We start from the raw sequence: 5,922 nt of genomic DNA, 5'->3' as shown, positions 1-5,922 counted from the left end.
AAAAATGGTACAGCAAGGAAAGGAAATCAACAGCGATCAAGTGCATAGAGTGAATTCAAAGTCAATAGTTGTTAGCGTTTCATACACATGGAGAAAGCAGCCAGGCCTAGACGATTTGGCAACTCCGCAGAATCCTTTCCCCGAAGACCGGGACATCAGGACCTCCTGGCAATCGATGAACCGCCCACAATTCCTATTTCCTATCTTCCAGAGCAGACCCTCAGAAAGAAATATATTCCGAATACAACGATAAAAAAGAAAAAAGAAAAGCATCTGTCGGGTTTTCTCTTCCTTTCTTAATTCTCCATAAGAATAAAAATAATGGTAATAATGTTGTCCCACCATTGTATGTATAAATGTTTATTTCCATAATAGAGCTAAGCTTCTGGTTACGTCTGAAAAAATATTCAGCTATGTATTTTCCGTAAACAATACTATTTTTGGAAATATACCACAATACCCGATGAATTTTCCGTTTTCTCCACGTGGTTTGGGGCTCATGGAATAATGACAAGGAATGTATATTTATTGCATCGTGCATGAATACCTAAAGAATAATTATATATTTTCTATATTAACTATTGCCAATTATATAAGTTTATGGATTTTCAATAATTATATCGCGTAAACCAAATGGTCAATCGATTTGATTTTTCGTCTTTATTCCATCTCACGATATGTATTCCATGTTTTTTTTTAGTTTTTAAAACTGTGGAGTCGTTGATGAAAAAAAAAATGTAATCGGTGACACTCTATTTAAACACTTGTTCAATCACTCGAATCACAAAAATTTCTATCTCAAGTTCAAAAAGGTCTTTGAACGGGGTTTTGTTTGCACTGTTCCCAATAAAATTTTTAATGAAATATCGATCGATATTGAATAGTGATCCATATAGATGACTATTCAATATATGGAAGATTCGAAAATCACCTGTTGTCCCTTATGTATTATAATTCGTTGACTAGTTCTCCTCCGACTTCGACCTATCTTCGTCTTTTGAAAATTACGTACTTATACCTGAGGAGGTTGAGGAGTCATGTGGCATGGATAGGAATATTCTGACAAAGGTGCGAGAAGGTGGGTACCTACTGCTAATCTACCTAAGTAGAAGACTTGATTTATTGGGGTTGACCTTTTCACCGTCACAATATCCATGCATTCCGGAATGGTTTAAAAGAACTTTTGAACATGAGGGAAAAGTTCGCAAGAATATTTTTCCCCAGACGTAAAGTCGCACCGGAAATACGCTGTTTTATTATTTTCATCCACAGCACAAGCGTCATTGCTGAAAACGTTCGTTTGTTGTTGATTGATTTTGAAAAATTACTTCAAAAGGTTGCGTCCAACTTGTTACGAAAACTTGAGACAAGTGTAACGCTTTGAAAAATCAAGCGAAAATTTAATATTATAAATCCAAAATTCGATCTATTGGTACCTGAAAGGACTGAAATATTTTGAAATAAATTGACTTATTCCCAATTCGATATTTGAAATTGCAAATATCGGTTTGTTTTTCTGTGTACTGTTATGGTAAATTTGAAAAAGTAAGTTGACTCTTTGGAGAGATGGAATCGCAGTGGGGGACAACTACACATAGTCCTTGAAAAACGTGAATCTCCGTATAATGACGTTGAGCAGTATAAGTTCACAGACGTGGGGTGACCTCGGTCATTCTCGACTAGATTATGCACACACAGTATGCCTGCCATATGTACCAGAAAGCTGCATTACTTCGAAAAAATGACCCAACGAGCGTCTCATACAAATCTTTTTGCACTGATCAGTACGATTTTTTATTGTAATTTTAAATTTCCTCTTAATTTTAAAATTCAGGACATTAAAAATAAATTTTACCTTTGAATCTCTGATGCTATTTGTGAATGACTGGAAAATTTTCATTTCCATGAAACAGCAGAGGCCATTCTTTCCTGAAAATAATCATTAGTCGCGTCTGAAGTATGTGCATATACTTGTGTGGCATACCAACATGTGGGGTAGAGTGCAAGTTGTTGAGCAAAACGTCACTCCAGAGGTGTGCACGTCTGTGATTACTATCAACCAAGTTTGCAGGAACGTCAATCCCTCCACCACTCTATACCGTTTTATTCACGTTGTTGGCATTCCAATGGATTTAACGCCTAATCAGATGCTACGTTTCTGATACCTGAAGCGATGGCATTTGTCATTTGTGTCTGTCGAATTTATTTTTTGCCTCATCTATTTTTTCTTCGAGCATAAAATAAGACGTTGGAGGTATCCGCGATTGACATTGGGCGTGAGGAGTTTTCGGTTAGGAAAGAGCAGAATGGACACACCAACTTGTTCATCTGAGGAATGTCGGTACGGCTGCTGTCAACGATCTGCGAGGAATAATCCATCAGGCTAAAGTCGACAATCAGCATTTCTCACTCGAGTTCCTGCTTCTCCATCTCATTTCTCCATATTTTTGTACCACCTTCATCGCCAGTCCATCGCCAGTCCATCGCAACTTGATGTATTCTGTCAGATAACTATAGTTCTTCCTGCGGTGAAGATGAGAGATACTATCCTGAGGGGATTTTCTGTCACGGGGCCATTTAAAGTTTAAAGCATCATTCGGCCAACACCCAGACATGCTTCAACGAAGGGATACACTGAAGAGGAGGATCCCAAATCTACGAAACTGACCAACGACACACTTCATACTCATCGACACTGCTTAGGGTGCACAACGTAGAAAAAAAGAGTCACTTTCCCAACTTTTGTACAATGTTGGTTGGAGGTATTTCACATGTGAATTGTCGAACAGCAAATTATCTCGAACATTCGATTGTCATTAGCTTCAATTATTTCTTTCATATTGACTGATTTACACAGAGTACGACAAATTTAAGAGGTCCATGTTGTGCTCACCCAATTGTTTCATCATCTTCACCGCAACTTCCCTATGATAAATCCCAACGGTAGAATTTGCACTGAAGTTGTGGTTGCCGTGAAGATCATTGCCAAGGAATTTATATCATCCCCATTTTGCCACCCTGTTTCCTTCATCTTCTCCGCAAATTTAATTATCCATGGGATTACCGTCTAGCCACGGAAGATTAATTCCATTACACAATAGCATGAAAAAAGGCGAAAAATGCTCACTTATACATTTCCCGTACTATGAGATGCTTTCCAGCTAGGAAGAACTGGGATTATAATGAAATTGGGTAAAAAAAATCGTATAGGCTGGCGACAAAGTAAACGGGCAACATCTTCTTTTTATTATTTCCTACTGGTCGTTTTTCAGTTATGTTTTAAACCTCGTAACACTCCTGGTTAGCCCCAAAAAGTGGATCATTTTTCATTGCTATCGGGTTTCACACTGGCTTCTGACTTTGCTTCCTTTTTTCGCAACGAATGCGGGGCCCGTGTGTTCGGCACCAGTCATGTTCAATCTGTCGAGAAGCGTCTCTATCGTAAATTTTATGCTTTTTTCCGGCCAATCTTTTCAGGCAACAGTGGGATCTATGCAAAATGTCGAAAAACGATCCCTGATAACATTAACGATATTTTTTCGCTTCAATGACGTCAGTGACATGAGAAAACTCACGAGAATGCAAATAATCGCGCGAGGGATTCTTCATAGAGGAGTAGATTTTTTAATTCAATATCTATGACTAATACGCCGAAGGAACCTGATAACATTCAGCTGAAACAGAAGTGTGTCACTGAGTCATAGTACGTTTGAATGAAAAAGGATTACTTTGCCACTATTGAAACTACTAGATATTGGAGGTAGCATGGCCTGCCACACGGAAAATCCGTCGAGTTATAGAGGTTCAAACTTGAAAATGCCAAAAATTGTCTATTCAGAAAAAAGTGATCGATTTTCAATTAAATAATCGGATTACCCACAACAAATACGATTGTGGGAAATCATCTAACACAATTGATTCCTTAGGTACTGAACAAGATTTGGAAAAAAACAAGTTCCTTTTTGTCTGTTGGCCCAGGAGAATTGATTGGTGAATTTGGCGGAATTTAGATGGTGTTGAAAAATGGTGGATAAAGCCACCGCCCTTGGCTTGCTTGTGAATTTGGTGTTGAGGGTGTGCTAAGTGGTTCCAAGGGTTTGGAGGTGAGTGGCGAGCAAAATAAAACTTGTTGAGGCGCAGTAGGAAGAGCGGGAAGACAGTGGACAGTTGAAGTACTTTGGTGTAAGAACGCGGTTGGTTGGCCTACCCCCACTATCAATTCTCTAGCCATTTTAATTCCTCGTCTATTGCGACCGAGTTGCGCACGCCGCGTTCACAAGTAGTGCCCCGCCATTTTCATTCAGAAAAATATCTCTCGAAGTACACCACGACAACTGTTAATTCTTTCATAAACACCCGTAGTTTATTACAGTGATTGATTTTATATTGCATTTTACACGAGAGATGACTTTAATTTTCTGATTAATGTTACATTATGTTAGCACATATGGGCGCGGCGGCTTCTCACGCGGTACCATCAACACCGGCATTACAACACTGCGCACCCCTCACCATCCAAAAAAATAGATTATTCTTTACATTATCGCCAAATTTCTTCATGCATTACGACTATTAATTAAAACTATCTCATTGAATAAACGGATAATTATAGAGCGCATGCGTTGAGTTTTTTTTTTGAGGGCTTTTATAAATTTGCGAAACACACCCGGTGTATTTATAGTAGGTTTAAAAAAATAATAATGGATATTGATAGGTTTTAAGGTATGATTGTGGAGAATGTGAATTATTGTGAATTTTTATCGTTATTTTTTAAATTATTTTGAGATAAAAAAAGGTAAATATTGCAATTTGAAATTTTAAATAATTGCAAAAAAGCAATTATTGAAAACATGAAATTTGAGTATTAATCTTCATTGAATTTTTCGTGAATTCAAACGGCGCGTAAAATTTGTCTCCACGCATTAACCAGTAATTGTTTTGTAACATTAATTTGTGTCTGCGAGATGTTGAAATGTTTAGGTATTTTTCAATTGTGAATGTCTATTCTCATTATTATATCGGTTTTAATGCTCTCTTTAAACAACGGACGTGCTGCTACGACGTCGCGTCTCTTTTCCGTGTAATGAATGAGATTGTGTAACTCAGTATGTCAAGGGCTATTCGTTAACTTCCCTTGTCATTTCTCTGTGCTAGTGATCATCATTATATCTATGGTACAATATATCAAATATAAAAGTGATAAGTCAATTGATTACCTTGCCACGTATCGAGATAATCAAAGAATTTTGAAAAATAACTTGTGCTAGATTGTGTTATCGCAACCAAATTTTTTTTAATTATATATTTTTAAATTCTTCCCTGGAAATAAACTTCAAACGTAATTAAAGATATTTACTGGATATTTATTGGTATATATTGGTATATATTGGGATATATTCTCATTCAAACGATCATTCCGACAAGTTACGAAATTTCCTGTGGTCATTTTATGTCAATCGTTATAGTTAATTCTTCAAATTCTTGAATTCAACTAAAAAGCGATTATCATTGATATGCTTAAATAAAAAAAATCGTATCTAATATTTTCATATAATTAATGAGAATTATTTCACCGTCAATTACTCTGATATTCTCGAAATCTAAAGATTATGGGAAATTTTTCTGTAAAGTGCAATTTTTAAAATCAATCTATTTTGAATTTGACTGTAAATAAATTACTAGGCATGAGATATGACTTGATTATAAGATTTCAATAGCATATTTGTGTTTCAAAATAATCCTATTTTAGTAGTTGGATTTCTAGATTTTGGTGATTTTTTGGCGCCCGAGAGCGAGAGAGAGGGAGGGAGGGTGAGTAGAGGGCGCACTGAGAGTTGGTGACGCTCCTGGCGCCAGGGGGTGGGATATGATACGGGAAGATGGAAACGGCGTGGCCTCAACGTTCAGTCGCCTCTAACCGGC

The 5,922-nt window shown here is 37.0% G+C and overlaps 1 long non-coding RNA gene across 1 annotated transcript in view; it reads right to left on the bottom strand.

Moving 5' to 3' along the window:
• LOC105273971 (uncharacterized) overlaps window positions 1-5,922 on the bottom strand; it is an 89,493-nt gene that overhangs the window by 16,627 nt on the left and 66,944 nt on the right. The gene's annotated exons all lie outside the window — the stretch shown is intronic.

This window comes from Fopius arisanus, unplaced genomic scaffold (genome assembly GCF_000806365.1).
Source record: "Fopius arisanus strain USDA-PBARC FA_bdor unplaced genomic scaffold, ASM80636v1 scaffold00008, whole genome shotgun sequence".
Lineage (NCBI taxonomy): Eukaryota > Metazoa > Arthropoda > Insecta > Hymenoptera > Braconidae > Fopius > Fopius arisanus.
The sequence above is the reverse complement of the archived record's forward strand: the minus strand, read 5'-3'. Positions and strand labels throughout refer to the sequence as shown.